The sequence below is a fragment of the Anarhichas minor genome, unplaced genomic scaffold (genome assembly GCF_050575085.1).
Source record: "Anarhichas minor isolate MPS153535 unplaced genomic scaffold, ASM5057508v1 ptg000028l, whole genome shotgun sequence".
Lineage (NCBI taxonomy): Eukaryota > Metazoa > Chordata > Actinopteri > Perciformes > Anarhichadidae > Anarhichas > Anarhichas minor.
Window position 1 is genome coordinate 12,384,210 of NW_027466474.1, and position 9,845 is coordinate 12,394,054.

At 39.7% G+C, this 9,845-nt stretch overlaps 1 long non-coding RNA gene across 1 annotated transcript; it reads left to right on the plus strand.

Annotated features, from left to right (window-relative positions):
- The first annotated feature begins 7,118 nt into the window (after window positions 1-7,118).
- On the plus strand, window positions 7,119-8,870 carry LOC142963282 (uncharacterized). The gene is made up of 3 exons (XR_012957417.1): window positions 7,119-7,147; window positions 7,418-7,523; window positions 8,387-8,870. It is a non-coding gene; the product is annotated as an uncharacterized LOC142963282 (long non-coding RNA).
- Window positions 8,871-9,845: the final 975 nt, after the last annotated feature.

Sequence of the window (9,845 nt, forward strand, 5' to 3'; positions counted from 1 at the left end):
TTTGTAAAAGTAAACGCTCATCCAGTTTCTTGCTGAGAGTTAGATGAGGAGATTGGCACCGCTCTATCGATCATCTTATCTAACACTCAACTAGAAACTGATGTTGAATAAATATCAACAAATTATTACTCAGTAAAATGTAATACTGTGACAACCAGCAGACTTAATTAAAGACTTCTAGACAGTGCTGCCCCAGAGCCATATCAGTCATTATGAGTGAATAATTTAATTAAATATCAACACTGACGAATCAACACTAGCTGGTGCTCAGATCAACACCATTTCAGAAAAAATATATGAAGATTCTATATAAGTAATGTAGCACATGTATATAATATAATAAATATATTATATAAAGATAAATATATTTGCAAGGTGCAAAGCATAGATACTGCTACCAGCCTAATCCTAACCCTTACCCTAACCTTAAACCAAGCCTTCACCCTAAAATGTAATGATTTATATCATGATGTGTATTTTGTCCCCACAAGGGAGGCGAGTCCTCACAATGTCAGTGTGTAAACAGTTGTATGTCCCCACAAGTCATGAAAACATACCAACACATTAGGCACACATACACACACTTTCGTCCAAAAACACAGTGTTTTATTTGAACACACAAACAATAGAAGTATAAAAAATTAGTTATCAAAAGTGCTCTACCTTCATGCGACGCCGTTATCAATTGATGCATGTTTCATAAGCCCTTATTTTCTCTTTAAATTTCTCATACAGGAGACAGAAGGAAATGAGAACATCAAAAATGTATTTCAAATTGAATGCGATGATGGGAAAAAAGAAAATCTGTGCTGCTGACTGTCTAGCCATGACTAATCCAGTCAATCTCCGTCTGATTTAAGGAATTATTGTGAGGCCAATCGTGCCTTTATTTAATTCATTGGAACATACAGTGCCTGCATCACTAATTAGTTCGGTAGTAAAGGCCCCTGGGGGACTGCGGGTGAGGCACACCCAAAACAAAAAGACTTTATGACCATCAAAGACCAAAACTTACTGCACTGTTTGCACTGCCATGCATCTACAGACACAGAGTGTGTTATTGATGCTGGTGGAAAGTATCCAAGTTGGTGTTACGTGTTTTTCCAGATAAAGAGAAACGGTAAGACAAAACTGTTTGTATATTTGAAATGGATCAGACCATATATAGACTCAGCAGTTACTGACCGGGAGTCATTGTTCACTCAGTTTGCCCCTGATAAAGTTCAGACGGAGGAAGAGGTTGTAAAAACACTTCACTGTACTATTCAACATCGTTTGGGCTGTGGCTTCCAGACAGAGTTCAATATATACAAAAGATAAATAAAAAAATATAGTTATGAGGGGGGGTGTCTGACCAATGTAACACATACAGTGTGTTTTAGAGCGCGAACAAAACCCTTTTTGAATTCGCCACCACAGGTCAACAAACATTTCCCTGCATGGCTTGCATTTGACAAGGGACAGCAAACTCTACTGCAGTCAATGAAGGAGGGCAGAATGGCTTCACAAAGCCTTTCTTTGCTTGGCAGAAAACTTGCGGGACTCATGAGAGTCACATGATTTGTCTTATTAACTTCGTAACACACAAAGCAAAACATTCAGAGGGTATTAGACTTATTACAGGACATGTTCATGAAGGTTAAAGGTTGTATGCTGTAATTGACCCGATGACAGATTCAGTTAACTTGAATTTTCTGTTAGTAAGACAGGAATTCTGCCTTGAATCTGGGACTTAGGGCATGATTTATGGTGCAAATTAGATCGTCAAGGCCTGAGTTGAATTAGTACCTTTGTTTAATGCATAACCGTCCTTGTGTTTAAAGGTTACTGGTACATGCAAACTTGAACCTAAAGGCACGACAAAGAGACAGAGATACAAGGATAGTTCAGTTTACTCAGTATTCAGGCAGGGTCAAAACCGGGAGATCATACACTCAGGCAAACAAATCCAAAAAGGGGCAGGCAGAGAATCCAAAGTCAAAACGGGCAGGCAGGGCCGGAACAGGCAGATCATATACAGAAACTAGAATAACGCTGGAGAGCTTTGCAGTAACACACAAGACAATCTGGCAGGGATCAAGTGCAAGTGGACGGATCTAATTAGTGAGGATCTAATGAGAGAATGGGCTGCAGGTGAGCGTGGAAGACCAGGCCAGGGGAACGAGTGATTACATGGCGCGAGTGGCAGGACCTGAAATGACAGGAGAGGCGAGATCAAAACAATCTAAAACGTAGTGGAATTTGTGACATTGTGAGGATTTAATTAGTGTGCACAAATCTGTACCAATCAGCAAAAAAGTCCCTGTAGACCTTTCGGTCAGCACAGAGGGGAATTACAATCCATCTTTGCTTAAAAAAAAAATTACTTCTTTAATGCAAATAAAAATAAATCCTTTCTTCTTCTAATAGTTTAGGACATTTCTAGCATACTATGATGTTTATATTCTTAGGTTTTTTTGCCATTTGAAGCTTGATTATTGTGTTGTTTGGTTTACTGGTTATGCCTATCGGCAATGGTGAATGTCAGTTGAAGGCGGTACGGTAGATAGAGATATAAATAAATGAACAGCTACCCTTTTATCTCCCAAACAGATTGAATGAAAGCGATGGGAAAGATGCATCCAAGGACCAATCCTGGAGCTGCCAGCGATATTAATCGTGAACTTTTGGACACCAGTTAGTATTCATGGAATGGGAATAAGGGACGCAATTTCTCTTCACGCCTTCTAACCATACTGCTCTTTCACATATTTTGAGCACGCTGTGTGCTTTATCTCTGACCCTACACAAAACTAATTTATATTTTCTGACCAGTTGTATCCCAACATTTGTAACTTTTCAACACATAATTTGTGCTCATTTGCTCTGCTAAATTAGGAACTCTAGTATCTTCAAGAGTGTATAAATCTGCATAAGTGAGACAGCCGGGGATGAGGCTGAACCATGGAATTAGTCCTTTGTTTTTCCTCTTCCACAATGATTAATGTGAGAATAAACAGGGCGAGGGCAAATTTCTCTCTCTTTGCCACTTAAGTTAAGGAAGCCACTTCAACCTCTAACGACTCCCTGCATGCTCTCTGTTACTCTCTACGGTGATTGATTGGAAAAAAATGTCAACTTTTGATCCGTTCCATGCCGAGAGAGCATAAGATGTGTAACCAACGGCCTTCTTTGGTTTTGTTCTTCGCCACAGCTTTGGCACATATTCAACTTGCATAAACAATTGCATTCTTGAATGGTTTCTGTCTGCGGAGTTAGGAATGAGACATATTCACCAGAGGCCTTTGAGGTGACAGAGAGAGGGTCAGAGCCAAACAGTTGTGATGGGATCTTTACGGTTCAATGATAATACTTCAGAGGAAGGATTACCATTCCTTTTGTGTGTAAACTGAAAACAGATGAATGGAATCACACAACACAAGCTCAAGCGACCATTTAACACTCATTAATTGCTCATTTAGAATGTACCACCCTTACACACACACACACACACTCACACATACACATGCAAAATTGGTATCTGTGACATTTAACTAAGACCACCATCAGCCACCGTCTCCCTGCCAGTCTTTTGTTTACAGCCTTAAATGATTAAAACTGGACCTCACTGACAGACCACACCAACGACAGAAAATGTGACAAGTGAAAAAGCCACATTTAAATGAACTTTGAGAGGTGTTCCGCTCCACATGACCCAACATGAGCTTTTGATGCTGCTTTTGGTCTGTGTGTATGCATGTCTGTCCTGCAGCTGCAAACATTAAACTGCATTGGCGTTTTGCCTGGCTAGTTTTATCCTAACAAGTTATACATCTTCTGGCAGTGCAAACTTCTTTTATTAGATACAGATCTACAGAGTATTGTTCAAGCTATCCAATTGGTTACAGGCGTTTTCACAGATGCATTCTGCACACAAATCTGAAATCTTCTTATCAGTTCATCTTGCAGCCACATGTGTGAGAGCAAAGCAAACTGGCAAAAGCATGATGATGAAAACGATTTGAAGCATTGAAAGACAGTCTATCTCATAGGTCTGGGCCGATATCAAATTTAGCATGATTTATCTTGTCTCTGTCATACTTTCTATTTGTGATCTACCGTAGGCTGCATTGCATCACATGGTTCTTCTTTTCTGGACATGATTACAGTCAAGTGGAGGCACATATTTGCTCTGATACGAAGACCAGATGGACTCTGGATTGAAATTATGCATAACAAAAGAGTTCCACTCATTTGCAGCATTCATGCAATGTGCATGTGTAGTTTTTTATGTTTTTATGTAGTTTTGGATGTTTAATATTAGTAGGCCTAAACATCTTTTTAGAGGTATCCCTGACTAATGTGCTTCGGAAACAATGTGGATGGCTTAAACTTTAACATTTATAATTTGTGTCATATAAGTTTACATTTTAATATATTAAATATTCCTTCCCTTGTTATATTACAAAAGGCTGCCTTGCTTCTGTGTCGGTAACCAAGCGCCACTTGTACTGTTGGAGGTTCTGTTGGTCACATGGAAATGCAATTGCAATGCATCATAATTGCATTTTTTTCAGGAGCTGTTTAAAGTCATTGTTTGCAGTAATACTAGCCTATAAAGTATATGACTTTAATTCCTGTGTTATGCTGTCACTCATGATGACCCCCCCCCCACGTTAGATCAGGGTCAAAAGTCTGAACTGAAAAAAAACGATCTGAAAGTGAAAAAAAGATTTGAAACTGAAAATATAAGACCTCAAATATCAAAATATATATGAAAGTGAAAAATGAAAAAGAAAAATGTATTCAAAAAAATTCCAGAACTGAATCAAAATTATATTCAACCCAAAAAAGATTTTCATTCACTTATTTTTATTTTGAATACATTGCTGTATTTCACAACTTGAACTTTCAGGTTCACAAGTTTTTTGACTGAAGCTATCAATATGATTGATCAATGTGATTGAACTTATCTGCCAGGAAGTGCTGATGATTATGAGAGGATGTGTGAAGGGGAAAGAAACTATATGGTCAGGTTCAGATTAGGGACTATGAAAAAGCTAAAACATTGCACTCTCCCCAATGTCTCATAATGGTACACAAATAAAGAACTAAATTGGTCACATTCATTTCACCATTGATAACGAAAAGTGCATTAAGATTTCTTTTTTTTAACTTAAAGCGAGACTAGATAACACAAATTCCTCCTTTTATAACTTTTAAGTGGAATTCACAAGGAAATGAAATGCACCCTTCGTCAGCTCAGCAATCTGATGTTTTTAATCATTTTCGGATTTACCAATTCACAGGGCCAGAAGGTCCCTTCTTTGCAGTGTGGAGGGGCAAGCGGGGGTTAACACTGGCAACAAAGTGTGAAATTAACATCACCGGTACAGTTTGTCACTGGGTTTTTCCATGCACTCTTAAGGCCACTCAGTCTGGTGACTTGTCAACTGTGAATCCAGAGTGAAGCCGGAATAATCATCCTTATCATAACTTATCATTCTAGCATGATGTTATCTCTGATAGCATAAACATTGTAAAACTAACTGAGTGACCAGAACATTTGTGTTGGGATGCAAAACGAAAGTGCTCTCTGTGTTTGTGCGTCTTGGTATTGTTTCTGCAGTGTTGATAGGGCTTTGCTGATTTCCAACGAGAGGCTCGTGTGCACACCAGGTCAGCAGCGACCGGCTGACCTGGTGTGCACACAAGCACACTAGCACACACCCTGACCCTGACTTTGCAGGTCAACAAGCTCATACTGTTGAGCCGCCAATAAAAGCCTCAGTCCCACTCAACTGACCCTGTCCGAGTAACATCATGGAGATGAATTTAACGCAGCTGCTCTCCCAGTGATGCACCTCTGGGTGGCCTGAGAAGGATGGGACAAGCCTGCAGGATGAGGCTAATTAGAGGTCATTGTTACACTAATGACTTGATGGCACAACAGCAGCCTTGTACAAAAATCACTGGTTGAACGCGACAGGGCAGTCGTCCATTCTGGTTGATTTACGTTACAGAAATATTTCAGGGAGCGCTCAGCCTCTCTGCTCAACGAATGGAGAAGTGCAACATATAAAACTGAAGAGTGTCTTATGTAATGCCATTACAATGGTACTATTTCATGCAGTCTCATTTTGAAAAAACAACACTGAATCATTTACAAGTTTGTAAAGATACCAGACTATTTGCCATCCTCCAAACGGTACATTTGTTTAGGGGTGCCTTAGAGGAATTCAGTGGCTAACAATAGAGGGCTGCTGGGATGACATATCTTTGTTGGCCAACCCAGGAATTTAGAATCGCGCTGGTTCTTTTAATAAAAAGTTAAAGGGATTTTCCCATTAGATTCTGGATAATTGTAGAAAATAAGCTCAATGACAAACACAAGTTTGTGATACTTACACGTTTTGTTCAGCAAGATAGTCTTCACAAAAGAACACAACTTTTATTGAAGCGTGAATAAAATTGCTATGCTACCCTTAGAAACAGCTATAAACAAACTACACCACGGTCACATGAGTGTTAGTGCACACTGAGGCTGTGAAGGTGGACTAGTCTGTGTGATGATGTTTAGGAGTCTTATTAAGCCACTTGTTAGCAACCGCCTTTTTTAAGACAAAACTTCAAACTTGACGAGAGGGGTATTTACTGATGTATTTTATATCGTAGAACCAAGCATTAAAATATCTCCATATATAACCAGAAGCCCAATCAAGAGCCCCATTGACTTCGAGAAGAGGGAACCAGAAGTGCAAAAATGCTGACTCATTTCTGGGTGTTAGGACTCATTCCTGCAGAAGACTATAAGAGGAAATGGAAATGACAATATCAATCGACATGACAATAACTGAGACGGAACACTTCATTTCCTCTTATTCCTCAGGAAAATGTTGCGCAAGTCTCTTCTCATACATCGTACAAGTAAAAAGATTGCATTGTTTGTCTTGAAAATATATTTTGTAGTTTGTCACAGACATATCAACAATAATGTTGAACTTATTTCACTGCAATCCTTGAGATAGTCAAGCTATTTCAGCCTGAACCAAAGTGGTGAACTGACTGACCGTCTCTGCCATCGCTAGAGTCACACTGTGCGTGAGATCACACTGCTGAACAGCAGACGGCTGTGAGGTAGAATCAGATAGGACATACAAATTTGATGGTGGGCATTTGCATGTCTGATATTTCTCTCACCTGTAGTTTTAGGGTTCAACGTACTGTACAGTCCGATCTTAAAACACATGATATTACAGTCAATTCCTGAGTGTATATTCTCTGACAAATGTAACTCATATGAGTGCAGACTGCATGGTAAAAACAGTTTTTTCTCTGTAAAACCACACTCAGGAAGTGTTGATGGCTACATTTAGGCTGCTAAATCGTGCCACTGGGAGGTGTTCTTCATTTTTTTCTGCTTTGCCTTCACTTCTAGTTCCTCTTTGCTGCTGCCAGGAGACATACTGTTCACCACTTATCAGATACCACCCAGAGGAAGAAGCAAAATGAGGTTGCATAACCACTTTGGAGACACGAATGAGGTCAGTGACCTGCAGCTATATAGCTGACAGACAATAAACCATGTTTTGTTGATCTAACTATTTCATAAGACAATGAATCATAACAAATGGGTCAATGCATCATGAAAGTTATAAACGTAATGGGAATGTGCACCATGTTGAACATTTCTCATCCACATGAGAACCCCAGATGTATATTGAGGTAAGTTTGAGTGTTTGAGGTCTGTCATATGTGCTCTTCACCCCAAATAATTCAGTCCGTTTACTGGCGGCTTGCTTCTTGATAAAGATTGTATAACTTTAATACCCCCATGGGTTTGCCTTCAGGGATTTCTGCCAAAAAGGCTTTATTTTAACCCAAAACACAATCTTTTCCTAAATCTCACCAATGGGTTTGTTACCCAAACTTAAAGAGATTTCTGGCAGAAAGCCATGAAAGCTACTTCTCCCATGTGTCAATACTTTGCTGACCTCACTAGCAAAACTCCAACTGGCGATACAAACCCACAAAAACTGCAATTACAGTCAAATTATCTAAGTTGTCTTATTTATAGAAAATCTGATATTTGTAACATTTGCTCATCATTTTAACAATTTTAAATTGCCTCGTTGCCAGGATTGTCTTGAAAGCATTCTTATGAGTATTTTCACAACTATGTGCAATGATCTTCAGATTCCCACCACATTGCAGATCCCAATATCCATCTGATCAATCAATGGGGTTGGTCGAGCTGATTCCCTTCTTGCATTAACATGGTCCTCATCATCGATAATGTTATTGAATGTGCCGTGCCACCACCTCTCCATATCAGCCTTCCCTGACGTCTAAACATTTTGTTACATTCTGTTGATCAAGTTAAAATATCCTCTCTTGTGTCTTCCAGGGTCAAAGCACAGAGCCAGAGAGAAAACTGTGTGTGCATAGCCGAAGACGATTTAATGCGTTGCTTTAGGACCTGAAGCAGAATAAAATGTATGCACGCTGTTACAAGGGTGGAGTGACCCTTTCCTGACCACAAGTCTTTTAAAAGTCGACGAACATTTTATCGATCAAATTACCATATTCTGTACTTTTCAGAGTAAATGGACAGTAAGTGTCACGATCAGGCTTTGCCCTGTGTGTTCTGTGTCTTTGTTTCTTTCTGTAGCTCCTCACTCACCTAATCAGTTCATTCAGTGCACCTGCCAGTCACACTCACCTCATCAGCTCATTACTCTCACCTGTTCACTCTGCCTAGTCACTATTTAAACCCCGGTCTTTCACTCACTCACTGCCAGATCATTGTGTTTGTTTCCCGTCCAACCCGCCCGTTTTGCTCGTCCTGTTCCCGGTTTTCCAGTCTGCCTGTTCTGCCTTTTCCTGCCGGATTTTCCACCTCGTCTTTTGTCTTGTCCCTGGATTCCCTGTTTTTGGTTCATTAAAAACCTTTTTTTCTCTACACCTGACTGTCTGCGTCTGAGTCCTCATCATGCCCCGTGACAGTAAGTGATGTACTGTGTCTAACGATACAGATACATCAGAAGGACAAAGTTCTGAAAAGGAAATTGTTAAGAAGAAGATGAATGATTCTCTGCGCCAAAGAACACTGAGACAGATTGCTCACATTTGTCAACAGTATGGAGGGCAATGACGGCCATACTAAGTATCTCCAACAAAATACAGCTGAGGTTGATGGGAATGTCATTATTTTTGCATGTCATGAAGCAAAGTATTGAATAAATTGAAAAATGTACCTGATGAAAAGTCAGGGGTCTCCAAAGTTCTCACAATTGGAGGACATGAATCTATTAGCAAATGTCACTCCAATAATTCTTGCTTTTCACTCTGGACCAAAGAGTTAACTTATAGAGCCATGGCTAAAAATAATAATAATGACGTAATTAGTATTGTGATTGTTCTTGGGTCCCCAGTGATGCATTTACCAACCAAAACTATTTCCACAGAAATATAAAGTAACAAGGAAGCGTCAGATTGTGACATGGAAGGTGATAACCAAGAGGAAACAGGATACTTTTTAAAGAGAGCAATGCAGCACATTTCATTTAAACCGAGCTGATATGTTCACGGCCAACAGGGAAAATTGAGGAATACGTGAGTCTGATTGCAGGTCGTATGCTTTTCATCCCTTTGTTCACTTTAAGACAACTTTTAAAGTTTCTTCTCCGCAGGCAACAACAGCAATTATATCTAACAACTTAACTCCCGACATAAACTCTTCCTCAGTGCCTTCCTGTTTCCAAGGCAGTTTATCACCACATCGGTACAGCATAATGACACAGTATGATTCCTGTTTGTAAGCTTCTCATTTCCTTGTCTCAGGCAATTTTGCACGACTGGTCTGC